The sequence below is a fragment of the Phalacrocorax aristotelis genome, chromosome 7, assembly GCF_949628215.1.
Source record: "Phalacrocorax aristotelis chromosome 7, bGulAri2.1, whole genome shotgun sequence".
In the NCBI taxonomy this organism is placed as follows: Eukaryota; Metazoa; Chordata; class Aves; order Suliformes; family Phalacrocoracidae; genus Phalacrocorax; species Phalacrocorax aristotelis.
Window position 1 is genome coordinate 22447502 of NC_134282.1, and position 22384 is coordinate 22469885.

Below are 22384 nucleotides of genomic sequence, written 5' to 3' on the forward strand. Positions count from 1 at the left end.
CCCCAGGTGACTGTTAGTGCCTTGAATGCTGTTGAGTAAATTTCTGTGCTGAACACATGCACAACTATTTTTTAACAGCTTAAGGACTTTTCACAGTTTTCAGGTAGGACTGAAATGCAACCCGTAATTTCCCTGTGATCTTCTGCAGACATTCAAATTGATGTGAAAAGAGTACCAACACACCGGAAAGTCAGAACCAAGGTATATACACTGTTTTGCTGGTATAAATGTAGTGTGTAAAGTATAGGAGAGTAGCTGAGATTCAGGTCTGGTAATGAAAACTTTTTAGTAAATGCCTGAACTTGAGGCCTCTTGAGCTGTCCACGTAATACTTACTTAAGCATTTGTAGTGTCCCAAAATTTAGGCAATCATAACAGCTTTAGGTGACAAACACTTTCTCCCTTCCAACAAACATAGAGGTACTTAACTTAGCAGAATCTTGTTGTATTATCTGCACAAGTAGGGAAATCATTTCATAAAACCAGTATAAAGCAAAAGTGACCCATGAGCTTACATTACAAGGAAGCCTGTGATGGTGGATATCCCTGGCTTTGATTTTTCTCATGATGAGTAAAGTGATGGTTGATTTCATTTCAGAATTAAAGTGTAATAAAATTGCTGTAAGAGAGTAACTCAAGCCATCACTATTACATGTTGCAATGGTTTTAAAAGAGCATGGGCCTAATTCTGGTCTCATTTATAGCAGTCATAATAACTAGCCTATAGTCTACTTGGTATTGTTTTCATATTCTGTCAGTATGACTCCAGAGTTACACCATTGACTTGTGCAGCATTACCACGAGTACACACTTGTAACAAGATGAGACATAGCTGTGGTAGATTTGTAAAAACAGTTTCATCCTGCATATGTATAATTCTGCATCTGAATCCACAGCATTCACTGTAAGAGTTCAAAAATATCTAAAGGTGATACTTCTTTCATATCATGTTTTTGTAACATGAAGCTGCTTTACTTGCATTTGGGTATTATTCTTAATATACATGCAGGCAAATACTTTAATGATTTCACACATCAGACCATGAATTAATATTATCTCAAGTATATAATTATGAACAGCAGTATGGATTTATAGAATGGACATATGAATTATAGAATCATAATACTGAACATAAAAAGTTCTTGCAGGGGGAAATAATTCTTATACATTTATTGTAGCTGCTGATTTTCCAACCTGCCTGTCCATCCCTTTCAAGATGATTGAAATAAGCACGAGATCTAGTTCATGGCACCAAGAGTTTTAGTGGCACTAATTATCTAAAATTTCAGAAGTTATAAAAACTTTTGAAAATGGTAACACTTCATGTTTCTCTTCACATTGCCACACCATAAGAATCAAAAAATATTGCCACTTTTTCAGACCAAGGTCCATCCAGCCCACACTGTCTTCAAGTTTCCCATAATGGATAATCACAGTAAACCATAAGATTAGGATGTGTATAGATTATATTCTCCCAGTTTCAGCAGCAAACATTGATGGACTTTCTAAGCTGAATACCACCTTTAGATTAATTCTTTAAAAACCTAAGGATGGACGGACTTATTCTTTAGTTATGTATTATGGTTTTAGTATTACATCAACATTGCAATTGAATTTTTTCTGTGAATTTTGACCTGGAGTCAAGAGACCATCTGAGAATCTAAGCTTTCGTCAGACTAATTATATGACTCATTCATACAGCTTACCTTTAGTTTAACACAGTGAGTCTCAGTTGTCTCCCTCTGTAGGCAATGGAAAGGGGAAAAAACCTCCAGAGACAGACTCAGAATAGTAAGTTTAGCTTCTGTTCTGACTCTTGCTGTGGTATTAGCTTTTGTGGATTGCTTGGAGATAAATAGGAACAGTGTGCAAGAATCCCCTTCTGAAGAAATCTCTTTTCCATCATCCTCTCTCCCAAAAGAAGAAAAACAAGAAGATAAACCCTGTTTTTAAAGAAATGTCCTATACTTTTCAAACTAGCTTCATAATATTTTCTTGATTGTATGGGTCTGACAGTACAAGCTCTCATGATTTATTCTGCTTGCATATGATCTATCTCAGTCTTTACTTTCTCTCATTCTGATTTTTCTTCTTGTTGTGAATGACTGATAAAATGTAAAGGTGTGCAGCAACTGCCTATAAATAAAATTCATTGGTTTATCATCCCACTTTAAAGTACTCTGGGATGCAGGATTGTATCATTCCAGGGCAATGGCCTTTATAACGAATATTCCCAGAGCTTAAGGGTACTGATATATAGCCAACAGAACTCACCTTAAAACATGATACAAAGTATTATATACATAGTATGTTGTGGCAATATATTTAGGAATACATATTTTCCTTTGGTGGCATGCATGTAACGCTGTGCCAAAACTTTAAGTAGGAAATTAAGAGTCAGCTAGAAAGCTTATGAAAATAACTTCATTTTCTAATGAAAAAGCTATGAAACACACTCCCCAGAAAAACTGACGAAAATCCTCAAAGTCCTGGAATTAATTAGGACTCTTTCTGAAACACGAACTTTCAGAAAATTTTAGTTTCAAGGAGGCCTTTTTTCTTTCTTCCTTTTTCTCAAAGACACCTTACATATATAGAAAAGAGATTAGAATACCCTATTGGGAAGCCTACCCTGTCAACCCTCATCACCTGTGCAATAGTTTCTTGACATAGAATCACTTGACACCTTAAACAGCTGCAAAAAATTGTGGAATTTCAGTTACTGGGGAAAAAAAAATCATTTCATGTTAAACTTGGGAGAGGAAGGAGGAGGAGGTAACAAAAGAAATCACTATTACCAGTTTATCTGATGGGTCATGGGTAACATACCAAGTGGAAGGAGTGAGTTCATTTGTGAAACTAATGGATGTACATAGAGTTGGCACGTTTTGTCTTTCCCATCAGTTCTGCCCTATGAAGTTCCAGAGAAGACAATGTGTCTTCTTTACAGATGGGTCTTGTCACAACACCTTTCTGAGCCAAAGTACTATGTGGTGGGCAGATGAAGGGCAATGAGGGTAATCTGGCTCAGGAGCACTACTAAGGGCAGAGAAAGAATTACCAATTTCCTGGAAAATAGTTTTTGTTTCTTTCAGTCTCTTGTCAGTTTTTTTGCAGCCCAGCCAACAAGGATTTCAACACTATCAGTGAAACATACCCTGCTTTTCTAGAGTATGTATCCCATCTGCCTACATACAGTTAGGAAATGCCATTCCCAACAGTCCTGAAAGATCATAAATCACAATTCTACTATTCTCACATTCACATTTGACTAATGTTCTGTGCACTGAGATATTCCATGCTAATGAGTAGATGGCACAGAACAGACTCTTCTCATGATATTGTAGCTGAAACACATTTACTCTAGTCAGTCCAAATTTACACTCTAGTCTGCATGGTTACATTCCTCTAGAATTAAACCAGAACTGCCTTATTAAAAGAAAATACACTTATGCTGGAAAAATACAATCTATCACCCAAGTGCTATAGGAGTGAGACCAACAGGGACATTCCTGAGAAAAGTTCCATATTAAACTGGATTCCCAGCTTGATCCCTGAAGTAAGACCCACTTAAAACCACCAGTTTATTATGATTCACATATTAACCAATTCAGCATTAGATTTTATGCACAACAGGGTATCTCCCCTTATTTTACAAGACCCTTTGTTGAGAAAGGGAGTAAAAAGAACTTCAACACCAAATTCTTTAAGCCCCCAGCACTTTATCTTTAGCATGGGATTGACAGTAAACAGAGGAAAGAAGTTAAGAGATGAATTTCTCAGCAATTTAACTGCCAAATATTTGGTGCCCCAGGGCTAACTTTGTACTATGGACAGGCTCGTTTTCCTCCAAAACTACAGTTCTGTGGAATGTTTCTGTGTTATAAAATATGAATGCAGGTAAAAACTCTGCTGGCAAACCTCTATTGGAAAAACAGTACCAGAACTGAAACATGCAGTTCTCTGATTTTAACTCTTGTGATTCTCATGTCTTTACCTTTATTGGCAGTATCTTGCCCTGTACATATAAGCCATTCCATGTTCTAACAACACTATATTCCTGAAATTTTAGGAACTAAACCCCTAAAACTCTCACATCCTGAGAAAACCCTAAAACTCTCACATCCTGAGAAAAGCAAGTGGAATAGAAGATGACTTTTAGTAATAAAAATTCAGCTAATCACTTATTTTTCTGGTACACAGTATCACTCACAACAAGAAGCCAAGAATTAATAGTCTTTTTTAAGACCTACATACACCCTCCCATTCTGAAGCCAGTGAGAATAAACTTAACATAGAGCCCTACAGCTACACAGAAGTCCTACAACATCTTTGAGTTGTGTTCAAAAATCACTTCAAATAGCAATAGAATTACTTGTCTCAGTTATTATCAGATCCCTTAGAAGTAGCCTATGGACCACTGTGGTCTATAAAACAGAAACGGAAGACCACTTATCTGAAGTTATGTGTAATTTTTATTTGTTACTGGGAAGCTGACTAGTTTCTCCAGTACCTAAATTACTTGCCATGTTGAACTCTAGTGTCTAGTCTCTGGCCCAGAATACCAAAAAATGTGTTCAGAGCTGCCATGAGCCAGCCAATCAGTCCTGCAACTGCAAACAATTTTCTTTACCTAGTAGAAAAAAATCTGGTCCATCAGTATGGACCAGTTCCTAGTTCCTCCAGTTGTCACTTACAGAAGTTGATGTGTAAACATACAGACAAGCTATGAAGAAAACTGGGTCCTGCCTCTGCCAAAAATGAGATCTTGGAAAACAGAAGACCACTGAGAAACACCCCCGGTTTTTTTTTCTTTCCTTTCCTAAAAATATGTTTCTCCCTCATTTACTTGACATTGCGTTCACCTAAGCAATTCTATGGAAAGCCTGTGGGTGGTGTTTCTTTCTTCTGACCCCTTAATTATGCATCATATATGGGAATGTTCAGTATTATCAAAGGTAAGAGGTTTTTTTTCTTTACCTTCCCAGAAAGCAGGCATCCTCCCTGTGCTAAGGATAGAAAACGGTAAATCAAAACCATACTAAATCTTTATGAAACTGGAAACAGTTGTGCTGCATGGAGAATCTGGTAAAAGAGAAACCATGAACAGCAATGTTTTCTTAAAATCTTCACTTATGTTAATACAATATTTTATATATTGAACACAAGTTAAACAAAAGAATCCTATTGTATAACTAGGAGGGCTCAAATAATTCCATATCAAAAGTATTGAACTCGAACAAATTCTGAAAAACCTCCCAGTATTAACTGTAAAAGATGAGATTTTATAACACTTAAGAATAACCATTGATTTTAATGATTAGTAGAACATGTTTTCCTTTCCCTCCTAATTTTCCTGTATTCACTTTTTAAGATGTGTGTCAAACATTCAGCTTGTCAGATTATAGGATCATAAATGGCATATAATAACTGCACAGCACTAAAATTTCATCAAAACTTGGCCAACAGAACTAAAAACATATAAACAAAGGAAACATCAAGGGACAGATCATAAGAAGAAGCTACTTGGTATAACATTTGAAAACAATAGTGCACTACTAATTTATACCATATGAGAATCCACAGGAAGGGAGAAATAGTGGCGGGAATTAAAAATACATAGACAAGCAACAAAACTGGTGTAAGTTTTTGTATATCCTCATGGAATCCTTCAGAAAACATGAGAAGTTGCTGCGTTTCCTGTTTACGTTTTCTCAGATTCAGTGCTTGGATGAGGTACACGTAAATATATCAGTGTACCATCATTATAGACACACACACAGTTTTTAAAGACCTGACTACGCTGGGGCTTTATTAGTAAAATATGAAGTATTGAAGCCAACATGATATGAAAATACACAAAAACTCATTTAAATTTTTTATGCTTGTACCAATAGTAAAATAGTAAAAATGCTCTTAAGCTGCATTTTCCAGTGGTATTTGCAGCAGCTAGTGCAATTCAGCAGCTTACCTGGGTTGCCTTCCAGGTATCAGTTGGAAACATAACACAGTAAGTGGATTTGAAAGTTATCTGTAAGTATTTATGTCTTTAAAATTAAAACTCGAATTTGTGTGGATCTCCCAGGAACTGTTTCTAGTTATTTCGTTTGTCCACATCCTTTAGCAATAATCAACAATTCTTGGATGCATTTCACAGTAGTATGGGAGCACTTTCTACAGGATTTCCTTTTAGTGGGGAGGTGGCTACACTAGCACGTTGTGATAAAGAATCCTTTCGCCCCTTCTCATATTGCTTATTTCTAATGATCATCTCCTGAAACTTTATTTCCATCAATGATAACAAGAACAACATAGACAATGCTATTGTCTGTATTTGTACTCTACTACAAAATTCTCTGTCTTAAGATCTCCTTTGGGATTGAAGGGGCCAACAATCTACTAAAAGTTAATAGCATTTGTGAGTCCAATTCCTGTAGGCTGAGATTTATGAAAACACCAAGCCACTAAAAATATATAAGAAACAAAACACAAAGATTTTTGTGCTCTTCTAATATCAGCAAATGCAAAAAAATCAAAATATTATTTAAGAATTGAGCAGAATTTTATTTACATAGGGGTTACCAGAAATAAACCCAAAAGATATCATCCTTGTTCACATATTTGCATGTTAACTCTCCCTCCAGCATTTTGTCTAATAAAATTTTAGATGGCTGTGGACAGCTGTCCAGAAAAATAAGAGCAGTAAAGTAGAACTGAGGGGCAAAAAAAATCTCTGTTCAGAAGGTCTCAAGATTCTGCTGATACAAAGACCCTTCTATCTATTCGTAATGAGCCAAAGGTTGTTGAATCCCCTCCGAACCTGTTGGCCAAATGCTCACAAGTTCTTAGGATAGTTGTGCTATTCTTGTGAAAAGGAGAGGCATTAAAAAAAGAAACAGTGGAAGGTAACTGTCAGTATGTCTATTTTACATCCTTTCAAAATTTATATCATGCAGAATGTAGAATTTTCTCTTAGATTCCAAAAATATCCTTAAGTCACAACTTTACAGTCACCGTTGTCAGTGGAACAACTGTGGAATTTTCTTCACAAACCTGAATGCACACTTTCTTAAATATTTCTCTCCACAATAGTAACACCATCGAGATTGCATAATTATCTCTATCGTGCTGAGACAAATAACCTAACCAGAGCACTAACCTGAAATGGAAGATCTTGTAGATTCTATTTTTGGTTTCATAACTTGATAAAGTTTTTAGACTTGTTAGAACTAAATAAAGCTGAAAGATCTTGTTAGAGATTTACCCAGAGTTCCCACTTAAGAACTTAAAATTCAGGACAGTTGTCTATATCTCTCTATAGTTCAATTTCCCTGTAGAAGTAGGACAGCAACACAGACCTCACAAGTGCTTTGTAAAGGGTCAGCATTAGAGGCTGCAAGACAGACATATGTCATGATGAAAATTATATAAATATTGAGAAAAGCGGTGTTCACCTAAATCTTTTTAAGGACAATTACAAAGCCATTGAGTAATGCAAACACTTTAGCTTAACAGTGAAGTGTTGGTTCAGAAAATAAAATTGCAGATGATATAGTAATTTTTTTAAACATCCATTCATTTATTAATTCAAGCATTTTGATTATCTCTCATCAGGTGTTTCAGCTTTTCCTATTTCCTGTCAGACGTAATGACAGCATTACTTTCTGTTTTGCTTCCTCCATTGTCGGAGAAAGTCCTAATGCCTTAAATCATTTTGACCAGAGTTAATTCAGATTTCTGCTGCTGCTTACTGAGTATTCCATGTGCTAATGTTTATGTTAGCAGTTTTTTATAGAGTACTGCAAAGGGATGCTAACTTTTTTGTGCCGTTATGGTAAAGATAACCTGCATAAACCCGGCCTTTGTTATGTTATGCTATTAATAATTTTGGTAAACTCATTCCCCAATGCTGCAGCTAAACTCAGTTTCAAAATCTGAAGGATAGACTACAGGGCAGAATGTCTGACAACTCTGTTTCCATTCAGCTTGACTCATGTGGTAAATCCCTCAGTCTAATTTGCAGCAAAGATGCCAAAACCAACAGGCCACTGGAAGCTAGGTAAGTTAGTTCTTGCTTACCTGACCAATGTTCTTCATCCTCTCTTTTAAGTTTCTTTCAAGTGCTGGACTCCATCAGCAGGTAGATAGCTGAGCTGGTTTAACCTTTGACAGATAAAGAAAATGCAAAGTAAGTGTCAGAAATATCAACCTTCTACATAAATTCTATCTTGGTGTCTCCTCTGCTGCAGTTCAGTTTTGCTCCTGTCTTCTTCAGGACCAACCTTCTTATTAAGAACATAAGACCCCCCCTAGCCTACATCCTTCAACAGCAGTTTACTCAAACCTCAGGGAACGAACCGAAACCTTCCTGAGGCTCCTTCTTCTACAGCAATAATTATCCTTCTTCTGGCCCTTTAGAAACCATTTCTTAAAATACACAAACTTCACACCATGATAAATCTTATCTTTTTTCAATATTATAGGTGTAGCAAGTATCTGTCTTAAAAAGCTTTACCTTTATAATTTAAAGCTTTAACTTTAACTAACAATATAGGGTTATTTTTGCCTAATGATCACTTTGCCTCTGCTTTCTTTGTAAAATTTCAAGTCTTTATAATTGTATTAGGAGATAAACATGATAGATATGTTCAAAAATAAAGAAACCCCCCCCATAATACTGGAATTTATAAGTGATGGAAAACAGAGTTTATCTTAAAGTTTTCAGGTTTTTGGATTTAAAGCTTGTAAAAATGTGGGGTATCTCAATTTTCCATTGCAATTAATGGTTAGAATTGTCTCAGGTGTTTTCAGACTGAGTTAACTGGAAAGCAAAAACATACAATAAATGAAAGTGAGTGAAATCAAAGCCACCAAAGATCTTTCTGTGCTGCAAGAAGTGTTACAAACCAGCAGAGAGCAATCACTCACAAATTCCACTGAAGACCACTGAACCCTTCAGCCACAAAAATATGACTAAGCAGAACAGTTCAACTTTAGTTTTCATTGCCAGCATTCACTCACTGCATGAGATAGATACCCAGTAAATATGAAGTGCTCAAGAGTCAAACTGGATGATGGAGCTGCAGTTGTCAGGCCTTTTTCACACAATCCCTGGAAGACAAAGTGAATCATGGCTGGCTTAGATCAGCAGGAAAAGACTGGATTATAGGCCATTTCCTCACAGTCCAAGATGAATACCAGCCCCTGGCATTTGGTCTGGCTGGGACTCTGATGCTTGTAATTAATTAAACTAATTTGTTCACAGCAAGCCTCCGGCCCTGCACCAGTGAAGTGAAGAGGAAGTAGGAGACACAATGAGATGCCTTCTGTTTTCACACTCAGGTGAGACGTTCCTTTTTAATGACAGAAGCTCAATTTAGTTCCTTTTTTTCCCCTTTCTTGTGAAGGTCCTAATTTTTCCAACACATCCTAGGAAAAACTCTTTAATTCAAAGGACTATTTCACTCTTTCTTCAGAGCAACTTCTCAGGAAGGAGAAAAACATGCAAAAGTAGCTTCAGTAAATAAGGATAACTCAATAAACGAAAATCAGTGTTCATTTAGAACCAGTACCAAGGTGGAGGATGAATGCTCAAAACCTCAGGGAAGATTCCAGCTGAATAAAAGAAAGAAGTCAGCTAGAAAATGCCTACAGATGGTACTCAAGAATAATTTTTTTCAGATCCTACAATTGTATATTCAATAGCACTAGCAATTTTTTGTTGTGGACCATAACATGTGAGTCAGTTCATGGCATTTTTTCCAGGCAGTCTTAGCAAAGAGGTGGACTGCACAGATAATTTCTGGCATTTATCACATAGCACAAAAGTAAAATAATACTTACAAAAAGTTTCCAATAATTTTAAATATACACATGTGCACACACATTAAAATCAAAGCTGTGAATCTTGGATATATTGAAGAAAGAACTATAGTATCATGTAAGTCATTCAGCAACGTCAAGATCGCTCATTCCTGCTGTCAGCTTTGACAAAACTCACACTACAGGTTAAGACCAGGCAATTTATCAAAGAAGTGCCTATCAGAAAATCATTATGATGGGGTCAGAAATTTCTCTGCAAACCATCATTATCACTTAGTGCATCAGTCAGCAACTTGAATACCATCTGAACTACCAAACACTCTGATAAGACGATATGGCAGGGTCTTCAACCAGCTGGCCATGGGGGTAGTTCTGAGTCATCGACTTCCTTCCCATCCTCAAATAGTTATGCACCTTCATATTCCCAAGCATTCAGAAGAACCATTGCTCATAACAGATATACTGTATCATTGGCATAAATTTGATACAACAACACAGAAAATGGAAATAGGAGCTAAAATATTCAGGATCAACATTTATATGCATAGTTGGAAATAAATTTCAGGAATGAGCATTTAATCCCATATTCTTCTATTGTGGCATTAATTAGTGAATGGATGGCAGTTAAGAAATTGCTTCTGCCCATCACTCACTGTTGCTGCTTTTGAAGAAGGAATTGTACTTTTCCTTTTCTGGCAACACTCCTAGACTCTTCCATGCCAATAATTGCCCCTACTGTTTGCTTAGACATTTGACATGGCAATTCCTGCTGTTGACCAGATGCAAAGAGATTTACATGTTAATTACTAGAGTGGATGCAGGTAAAAGCCACCCTGCGTGTGATGTAAAAGGCTGCTGTGTTACTGTGGTCAGATTATTTCAAGTAACAGGAATTCACAACGCTTTACCTAAAGATAATTAAGAAAGTCACAGAACACCGGAAAAAAATGTTCACATGAGGGACCACAGATAAACAGCTTTGAATAAAGGGATGGATATAATCTTTACAGACAGATTATATAAGGAATACAAGCACACACACTTCAACCTTTGGAAAAAGAGATAAAATATATTTTAAAAGGAACAAATGCTATTGAATTTGCCTATTCAATTTTCTTTATATAAATTTCTCATAGTATTTCAAGAAGAAAGTAAATACAATTTTCTTCATTTTTTACAGATGGAGAAACAGGAGGCAATATGACTTGCCAAAAAACACACAAGGTCTCAGGAGAGCCTGGAACAAAACTCAGTAGGACTTTCTGGTCTTCTTCAAATTAATAGGAATTTCATGGGTTTAAACAGGTCCAGAATTTCCCCTAGAACATCTGAATCTCATATTCAGGACACCACGATTTTATAATATGCCACAAGATAATCTGCCAGTGAGCTGCTAGCTGGATGTAATGAACCATGCAAAGAAGATTAAGAATTGAATTAATACTCAAGTTTTAATCACACAAGCAGTCACTACTGCTATGTAACGGCAGCAACACAGGGTGATAGGGAGCACAGCTGTAACTGGCAAACAAAAAGCGAACACTTTCTTATTCATAAGTAGATTAGCAAAAAATAAACCACTTAAACATCTAGACCCAGCTTTAGGAAGTCAGGCTTTTATTTACATAAATGCTAGATGCTTGCTGGTATGAATTATTTTCATATGGGTTATTTAACTTTGAGGATCTCTAGCATGAAGGGCAAACCATCAGGACAGATGCATTCTGAGGGTCTACTTTTGAATCTGTATATGGTCTACTGATTTGGGATTCACTGAATGCTTAGGTAAATCTGACAAGACTAAAGTTTTAAGGGAGAAGTACCAAACAGTTCATTGTTTGATGGTCTCTGTCATACGAAAACCTGACAGTAAAACATTGGTTTAGTCTATTCAGTAAAATGATGGAATCAAGGCCTTCTATAAAGGAAAAAGACTTTCATTCAACAAAAAGGATTTCAATTTTAAAGTCAGTTTAACATAGAACAGTATCAGTCTTAATATTCATTGCAGTGAAAAGTATCAGATCTTAATTGAAGTATTTTAGAATTGCCTTTTACATATGTACAGAAAAGGTTATAACTTGACCACTTCAAATACGCCCCTCACTACAAACATAACCAAGGACCTCCCTTTCAGGGAACGTCAGTATATTTGACCTGAACATGCAGGTTAGTGCGTCTGAGGATGGGAGACAGAGCAATAGTACATTCCTTACTGACTTGTGAGAAAAGGGGTGGAAGAAGAAATAGATCATAACAATAAAGGAAAATCAGCTTTATTTCTGTAAGTGATGTCAAAGAAAGGAAAAAAATAAATACTTTATCAATATTTTCACTGGAGAAGAGAGTATTTCTCTCCATTAAATGAAAGTGATGACAAGCTGTCTCATGGAAGGTGTTTGGGCAATCACATTCACACAGAGTAACAGTTAAGAGCCTAGAAGGCTTGGGAAAATTAAAAAGCCACAATCCCCGTCCCAGCCCCAGTCCCCGCCACTCTCCTTCAACTGCTTTTACAGCTTCCTTTGTAATCACTCCCTGGACACAGCTGCAGGAGAAAGAATTGGAGGTGAAATGAAACATTTTGTTCTAGGAGTTGAATAAAAACTCTTGGTGGTCGTGGATGCCTCAGCCTCTTGATCCAGCCTGAGTGCAGACTAAATATCCTAGGATGCACTAATGCTGTTACATCAAGTGAGATGTGACACATAGCTGTAAAGAATGAGGAAACCTAACTCCAGCAGTGGGAGGTGAAAGTATTTTAGTTTTCTTTCCAGCTCCCTGATTTCATTTTCTCTTTCAAATATTTTTACTATAAAAGAAAGTCCATGTTCCTGCCATGTTCCTGCCAAAAGCCACTTCCAGTAGGTAAGTTTCAACCATTCATGAACATCAAATAAAGCAAATTCTGCACACCTCTGTTCTGTTCTTCCAAAGCCACAATAATTAAATTTTATAAATTTGGAAGGATTGAATTTATAAGTTTATGAATCTGGAGTTTCACCCCATCATATTATAATGTACATCTTTTCATGCTATATAATCCAGCCATTTCAGAATTAAAATGCTCATCATGCTTTATGTAGCAGCAATGGACAGGAATGTGTATCTTTCTTCACTGAGAAGTAATTTTGGAGTTAATTTTACCCTAACTTCCCCTCACAGAAACACAATGCAAAGTGGAAGCAAACCACACACACTAAGGCAGAATTTTGGCCCTCTGTATTCAGAAAGTAAGAGAGTGTTAAAACAATTTTTACAAATGTATATCACCTGTAAATAAGAATGATGTGTTTGGAATTGGTGGTGATGATTCTTATTGGAGGTAAAGGTGCAAGGATCAAGAACAGATATCCTCGTGCAGGAATTAAAATGAATGATCATGCATAACAAAGAATCATTCACAATTCTGTTGAGCTTGACTCATATGAACTGAACCCAAATTCCTTCAGAATAAATAAAATAACTAATAAATAAATAAATAAACTGTAAAAAAAGGATAATTTAGTGATGGAAGGAGTACAGATTCTGCTCTAACATATGGGAAATCACACAAAAAGTTGCATGCTTAGAAAAAGAATGCAGATTAGGCAAACCTTTATGTGCTCTATATTTTTAAATACCAAATTGTTATTAAAATCCTCCACTATTTTGACTGCCCAATTGTCTTTTTCTTTTTCTGCATCCATAACCTCTGATTCTTTAGAGGTGACAAAGTAAACATTAAGTTAGTGATAAATCCATTAGGAAATGTCAGTAATCAGTTGAAATAAAAAAATATTTGGAGACATTAATGTTAGTTTTTCCAAATCACTGTTTCATATTATTTAAAGACACTTCAGAAAAATAATTAAATCCTCAGTACTTTTCTGTGAGGAAATGAAGTCTTTAAAAATATAGCCATTAAATCATTACCTATGCTTAACAGAAACAATAAATCAACTTAATGAAACATTAGGCATAAAGGTCTCACATATTTAGGCCTCAATCCATGCAATGTCCATTAACTTTATGCAGAAGACTAGGTCTGCGACTAACAATGGAAATAATCTCTTATGTTTAGTTACTCAGACTGAGAGGCATTTGTTAGGTCAAACTCTACAGTTCATTTCATGCCATAAACACATTTTCAACAGATTATGACTTCTGTCAAAAATAACTGTTATCGAAGATGAGGAGTAAGAGTAAAGGAGATTTAGGAGGAAAATAATTTATCCTTGAGATGGGGCAGGATTAGAGAGTTGTTCCAATTTTTCATTCACCATGTTGGCATTCCCATTTCCAGAGGGCAACTATAGCCTGATCAAAGGCACACAGAGGCTCACACAATCTTATTCAGTCTTTTAAAATCAGAGTTCAGACAAGAACCTATTAATACACAGTTGTTTTTTTTTTAAAAAAAAAAGAGCAGACACCTCCTTTTCACTTAATTAGGTCATGATTATTCAGCCTTCACGCAAGAAAAATCTTGCAGCAAAGAATTTTCCTTCTATTAACCTCCTCCATTCCTTCCTAGTCGTGCGTTCAAGTTGTATATAGATTGATTGTATTCCTCAATGTCACAAGCTATCTCAGAGACAGGAAAGTTGGCAGGATTAAAAGATGTCTGTGATTAAACTATCTAGAAGAATAATTTATAAGACTACTACATCAGCGTTCATGCTTAGAAGACGAATGCCTGCTGCCACTATATGCCTAGGGTTAGGAAATCATATTATTGAATGCTTGCCCATTATACTGGTTTAAGCTTGCTTTTCCTGGGGCTTCAGAAGATCAACCAGATAGATCAATGATCTAATGAAATAAAACAGTTTATAATTTCTTTTAGGAATGGGTCAAAAATAATTTTGCTTTTTAACCTACTATTTCAGAGTTGAAAAGGCAGCTCTCATTTCCCTTTACAGCTAGTTCTATAAATCCTGCTCTTAACTTTTTGGATTTGAAATGAGAAATACTTTCAAGCAGTGTTTTCACACTGGCCCACTTTTCAAACACTTTGGGGGCGGGGCAGACAGAGCACAGCTAGTCTAACCTTAGAAATGAACAAAGGAGCTTTGCAACTGGTCACTTCCAGCAGAAAAGTAACCTTGGCAATTTTGAAAATAATAGATTATCAGACAGCATGCTGAAAGTCTGTCTATGAAGACAGTCTGAAACAAAACTTTTTATGTTACCACATTTTTTAAGATGATTCAAAGCCCACTAAAGTAAATAGAAAGATTCACATTGATTTTGGGAGGTTTTGAATCATACCTAAAATTGTTCTTTCATTACACTTTCATCCAACACAGTAAAACAAATCCTACAAATCAATATACTTCTATAAACACAGCAGTACAAATACAGATTACAAAAAGTTATAACACGGATAACCAGGATATGTACACATAAGCACAAAAAATACCATTTCTTCCTGGGGTTAATTATCTTTGCACAGTTCAGAAAGGTAATCACCTTAAATTATATTGCTCCAGCTAATGCTTTTTTGAGTAATTCTGACATGTTAAGGTAGGAAATTTATGGATAGCAATTAATGTACGAAATAGTTGCAGCAAAATTAAATCTACTCAACATTTTCAACTTCCTCCAAAACACAACATTTTTTACATGAATAAATATTTTGTCAAAATTGAGAATAAGACTTTTTCCCCATTATCTCTGCAGAAGTCCTGCATTTCTGTATAGAACAATTTGCAAATAGAAATGATCTGTCCTTGGGCTTCAGTTAGCTTTTGGTGGTACTTGTCATTTGCTTCAGGTCAGGTGAGTGTGGATTAAGCTCCTGTAGGCTGAGTTCAATCAAACTGGTTGTAAAGATAAGCAGATGCACCTTCATACATTTTTTTTCTGAGGGGAAGCCTATATGTAGACACTTCTTGTGACCTACATACTAGATACCTTTGTCTGTGTCAGTTTTTTCATACTTTTGTTTCTTTAAACATTAAAGTTATCTGTTGAAAATAGAATACTGCCCTAATGGGGGACAATAAATAAACTCGGGGATAAAAAAGCAAAATATCAGTGGGAAGGGAGAGCAGGCATCCAGACAATTTTGAAAATAAAAGCTACTTTTAATCTGTAAATGTAATATCCTTAGGAATTTCAGCAATCCATTAGGTCAGAGCAATGCATTTCATCTCCCTTATAAGTGTTCAAATAGCTGTCTCTCTTCTTGCACGCCCCCTTCCAGTTTAACAGCATCATCTGGTGCTTACCTTTTCTAACAAAGTGAGGCTCTGCCAACAGGACAAAAATCAAACTGCCATCTCAGATCATGCAAGAAAGAAACCACTGGCAGGAAGTTCTGATGTCCTTGAACTACTGAAATAGTGTAGAAATAAACACTACTCGCATTGCAGCTATTACATGAAAACCTGTTATAAGAAATTGTCCTCTTAAACCAAGACTCAGTACATTGTGATTCTTGGGGTACAAAATCTATTCTGAAAATTAACCAAATCACAGTACACAAAATCCAAAAGTGTAAAAAAATCACAGAAGCTGAACTGGAGAAACATTAATAAAATATCACTTTGTTAACAATCATGTCATGCAGAGCTATGATCATCATGCTGCAGTGGTCTTTTTCTAACAGTTCCTTCATTAACAATGTTATTGCAGAAGGAGGAAAGAGCTTTGTTTACACTGACTTTTAAACTGGCATTTTAAGTGTTTAAATTTGATTTTAAAAATTGTTTTTGACAGTCTCAGTAGGTACACATGGATTCTCAAACCATATCTAAACCCCACATCTAAACTCCAGAAACAATTTCCCAACGCTAGTTTCAATATAGCAGAGCCAAATCTCTTAACAAGAGTCTACAAAGTAGTGGCCAGAGCTAGCTATACATTATACTTCATTAACCATATGATGACCCCAGTCTGGTCTTTTCCACAATGATTGGTCAAATATATTCACAATCATTTCAGCTGGCACTTAGCTGAATATTTCCTTAACTTGATATGAATCCACATGCAAAGGCAAAATGTTTTACCCAGGTAAACTACAGCGTTGGGTGCTATGAAGTGCTTATCATTCAGGTAACATTTATTTCATCCCATCTTAGTCATCCAGAGGTAAGCTCAAGTGTGACAAAGAAAATGCCTGATATAATTTGTTGTATGTCGTGATGATAATGTTTTAGTACATTTTTGTAATGAGATACCATTAGTTTAGATATGAACTCCTGGAGGAATCACAGATCCCTACATCCTCTAAGCCTCTAACCTACATTTGGGACATTCTCTTTCTGAGAACCCCTTCTCAGGTAAGCTTCCAAAGGGGAAACTCCAAGGTTGTGGCACTATCAGACCACGTCCAGCTTCAGCAATGCTGTTTCTTTTGCAATTCCTACAATACTTCAAAATGAACTTAGAAATTCACCCTGTGGGGAGCTCTCAGTGTTCAAATATTTAAAGTGCCAAAAACCAGCATGCTCAAAAGAAATTAAATACAGTGTTTAAAGTCAGGAATATAGAATGGTAAAGCAAAACCTACATCAACACATACAACCAGCAAGTTCCCTCCCCGGACAGCATGCAGAATTTTAACTAGCACCATTCAACACAAGTTCATTACCATCTGTTTGGGCTTTGTTTTTGCTTCAGGGCCCAGCCACACCATTCTCATATACACCACCCTGACCCAGTCAGCAATGATCTGCAGCATTGCACAGCACTTTACAGTTCTTCATATCAACTCATTCCAAAGTCCTCACACACAAACACAGGTCACCACGTCCAGTAATGTCATTACTCATCATGCTCTGGAAAGAAATAAAGCTTCATTTATTTCTGTATAACTCAAAAAGCAGTTATCTTTAATTGCACAGATCTCAGGGATGCCTTTTTGAGCAGATCTGATGTTTTAAAGCAGGAAATTTATGGACAGCAATTAATGCTGTATGAAATAGTTGCAAGAAAATTTAACCCTTTCCTATATGCTAAATAATCATATGAAAGTGACAGTGGGGGAGTGAGTCACATAACTTTTCTTTCAAAGAATAGCCGCCTTCTCTTCCTCCACACACAGCATCTTGTTAGTCTCTAACCACTCACTCTGTCTGCCTGATGCAGTTCCTAAGGATTGCATTGTTGTATCTGCTCCTTGAAAAGCTGACCAAAAGAAATTAGAAGTTTCTCAGGGATTGTAAAAATTTCTCCCATAAATGCATTTTTAAAATAATCTATTTTGGCTATCTTCCAAAATGCAAGGTAGAATCAGCACAAGCTCTTGTGACTCCTTCCAATTAAAATCTTCTGCTTGGTAAATTAATAGTGAAGACCTCTTAGTATACGTCTTTCATGTGAGTAAATTTATTTCCTCTACACATTATACCCTAGTTTAAAAGGGGTTTCTCAATATATAGCCCTGACACAAACTGAAGAAAGCACAGTCATTCAACTTTATAGCTAAACCATGAGACTGGTATGCACGAAAGTATTCTTGAACAGGTCTATTTTTGGACTATGCTTGTATTTAAGCAGATTGAACTGCATATAAAAGTAAGGAGATAAATGTTGAGACTGAGAAGAAAGAAAAAAGGAAAATAATTTTAAAAACAGTAAACAGAGTAAACAGTAGTAATTGTACATGTGTTCAGAAGTTCTCTCTGTAAGGACAAATGATAAAACTGACTGTGAAAAATGAAGAATCATAAATGCACTAACTGAGCAGGTGTTGCAACGTTAATTACAAAATCTCATTAATGTTTCCATTAAAATGCAATAGTCTATTGTATGTTAGAAGACAAGACTATAATGCATGGAGATATGTAATTTTGCCATGTAATTATTGGACAGCACTGCAGTCTTCTCAGGCCAGTTTTCAGACCCTAGGTTATAATGACCAGCAAGAGTGAGGAGTTCCTTCTCCACTGTATTTAAGAGATAGCCAAAGGAAATTAGGAAGTATACTATTTTCATGAAAAACACTTTTCAATTACCTTTGTAGCCAATAATGTTACAGCTGTATTCACAGTATTACAAAGTTATTACCTTGACTAAGTAAAATGAACACAGTATCAGGACTTAACTGGAAGTAGAAAATTGGAAAGTTCCACACCACAGTTGCTGAATAAGCAGAAATACATAGAAAGAAGGGCACAGCTGTTTTCTGAAAGCTATTGTAATGACAGACAGTGCTTATAAAGTATGTGGAAGATTCACTGTTCGCAGAACAAGGGGAGACCAGTGCTGTGTACACTTGACAATCCTACCCAAAACGCAACAGAGCCATTAGCACTGTTCACAATGACAGAATTAAGTAAAGAAGCTTTCCTTAGGCCTTGCTAAAGCAGAGTCCCAACAAAGGTCTATTTATGTGATTTGACTGAAGCCAAACATTAAAAACAAGTGTTAAAAGATGTTCTTTATAGAAATTTAAGATGAAGGCTTAAGTACTTTTTGATTGCTGAAGTTGCTCTTTTGGGTATTGACGTGCTTCATTTTAGGAAGCTTTTAAAAATCATAAACCTTGTTGCTGTGTGTTCTGCTTCCTACTTTATTGCTGTTATATACAAGGATCCCCTAGTGTACAGTGCACACCGTATTCCCTGCTCTGCACAGAAAGGAGGCACAACGAAAGGAAGCTAAAGACTGGCTTGTTTGGTTACATGAGAGTATGAATGAAAGTAGACAAAAGAAGAGAAGAGAATAGTAAGAATCAAGAGCTACTTAAGCTATACATTGGTGTGGGCTAAGATGTGAATTTAGGCAAGACTCTGTATGGTTCAAAAGAAATTTAGGACTGTTATGATGGCTGTGGAAGAAGGCCTCCACCTTTTTATGAAAGTCAGGGAACCTGAAAGGCTTTCGAGTTTTGAAAGTTAAACTTATTTGAACATAGGTTAGAACAAACTTTTGGGGGGTGGGTGGGGGGGTGGGTGGGAGGGAGGAGATTTGAAAAGGATCTACTCCTGGACTAATATGTCCCTTTCCTCTTGACTTGTCTTCTAGTCCAGTAACTTCTGTAATTTTCTGGGTGACAATAGACTCTGAAGAACCATCACTAAAACCGTCTAAATCCAAGACCGTTAGAACTGTGGGACCATCTCATCACTACTCTCAGCAAAGCCCTGCTCTTCCTGTTGGCTGTTTTTCCCATCCTCTATAGCTCCTGGGAAAAACAATCTCCCTTCCCTTCCAGAGAAGTCCACTTGATCCAGTTTACAGCAACCAGCACAAGGCTAATTGCCAGCCTACCCTTTACCGCTCATCTGCAGCCCAGCAAGGGAAAATAACACAACTGACTTTCACACATGTGAAAATTCCAAGAAAATAAACACATAGTATACCATAGGCAAAAGGCCTCCCTCTTTATAAAGGAATGCTTTATGAAATGGAGGTCATGATACAGTTTTAAAAATAGAATTTCATGCTACAGGGTCTGTGTTAGTGGCAAACTTAAAGAATCTGATGACTCAGGAAATAGTCTCCAGTCCTATATAAAAGAAGCCATGCTGACAATTTTCAAACCTAGCTACAAAACCGGGGTACCCTGTCCACATTTCCCAGAACCACAGAACAGTTGAGTTTTGAAGGGACTTCTAGAAATCATCTAGTACAACCCTCCTGCTCAAGCAGGGTCAGCTACAGCAGGTTTCTCAGCACCTTGTCCAGTTGTGTTTTGAATATCTCCAAGGATGGAGACTCTACTACCCCTCTGGGCAACCTGTCCTATGTTCAACCACCGTCGCAGTAAAAACGTGGCTTTTTTATCTTCAGACAGAATTTCCTGTGTCCTGTGTTTTAGTTTGTGCCCATTGCCTCTTGCCTTGTTGCTGGGCACCACAGAGAATAGTTTAGCTCCATCTTCTACACAACCTTCCATCAGATATCTATAAAAAACTGACAAGATTCTGCCCTGAGCCTTCTCTTTTCTGGGCTAAACCACGCCAGCTATCTCAGCTTCTTCTCATATGAGAGGTTTTCTAGTCCATTGGATTTACAAAAGGACATCTGGAAAAAAAGAAGAAAAAAGAAAAAAAAAAAACCTGGTTTGGCGACCATTCATTTTAGTGTGATGGAAGTTAAAATATTTTGTGCTTTTCATCACAAGAACAGCTGTAAAATATTTGCTGCCTCACTTTCTTCAGAGCTCCAATCAAAGATTGCATAGATGCTGGGCTGGACTGTATGGAAATGGGAAATGCTAGGGATATAAAAGATTACCAATCCCCTTCAATTTAGGCTTTCAAATGCTTAACAACAGAGCTATAATTGCAATTTTAATCACATGTGTTCTGTGTGTGCATTGAATACAGAGGTCTTCATGTGTCAACTAGCACCCAGTAAAGCTGCAGGGATTTTTTCCACTTTAATGTATTCATGTTAACATGTAAAAAGATACATTCTAAAGGCTCTGAAAAAACATAGTAAGTGACAGCTTCAACTATAACTGTCAAAAACAAGTGGATATAAAATTCCAGCTTGCCACTAACGGCAGGGTACTTTTTTGTTTTGCCTTCAAACACTTCAGAACCAACCTGCTCAAGGTGGGTGGCAAACTGCTATTTTAGGCCCCATGGTTAAGTGTCACAAATGATGCCACCAGATTAGCCAAGCAGGTCTGCTGAGAAGAGCTGAAAGCAAATACCAATAATGCTAGTCTTCTGAGATAGTTTTACTCTCGTTTTTGTGTCTTTTTTATGTTGCCACTTTTAGTAGAAAGTAGACTTACTTTACACAGTAATTTTTGTGTTTTGTGAAATCTTATTTTGAATGTTTAAAACCCTCAAATACCTGAAGCGTTCTGCACTTCTTGTTTCATTTTCAAACCTATTTTCTTTTACTGCAGTGTGGTGGCAATTTTGCCACCATTATTTAAATAAAAAGGAAGAAATCACAGGGTAAAACATGACTACCTAGGACTAAAGGTTGCGGAGGCTGATCCTAAGCTGTTTTCAAACTGGTGCTTTCAAGCTTGCTGTGGAAACATTGTGCTGAACACATCCACTAACCTTGAAAGAGTCACAGCTACATTTAGGCATAAAGATAGGAACTTTTTTAATACCAGCATCTAAAATGGACACAATTATTGTCAGGTCTTAAAATATGATTAGCTGGAGAAAGTCAATAGCATTCCACCATTAACTCACCCCTTTTTTAAAATACACACAACAGCATCACATATAAATAACACAAACCAGCCTTAAAGAAAAGTCTAGAGTAATATTTGCCCCAGCCATAGCAACAAAATATCACTGAAGATAATGAAGCTGGATGATTATAAATCCCTTTGGGAGATCAGAATTTCATCCAGTATTTCCTGACAAGTGTTATGTTATAGTCCAAGGTGAATAAAGAACTAAGAATTAAATCAGCAGTATAAAAAAATAAAAAATAAATCTCACTTTGAGAAAATTTAACCATTAAATTAGAAATAATATTTTTTCTTTTAAGACATCAATAATTTATTTATCAATACTTTCCAGCAAATATTAAATATGAATTTTTAATATATGCATAGGAACAATTTATAAACAGAAAGAAAAATGAAAAATGTTTAAATGATCCTAGATACACTCCTATAAAGTATCAAAATTAATCATATCATGAAATC

The 22384-nt window shown here is 36.3% G+C and overlaps 1 long non-coding RNA gene across 1 annotated transcript in view; it reads right to left on the reverse strand.

The window, feature by feature from the left end:
- Positions 1-22384, reverse strand: part of LOC142059515 (uncharacterized) — a 188714-nt gene that overhangs the window by 74119 nt on the left and 92211 nt on the right. The window contains exon 2 of the long non-coding RNA XR_012661390.1: positions 8080-8163. This is a non-coding gene — a long non-coding RNA (uncharacterized LOC142059515). The remainder of the gene's footprint in view (positions 1-8079; positions 8164-22384) is intronic.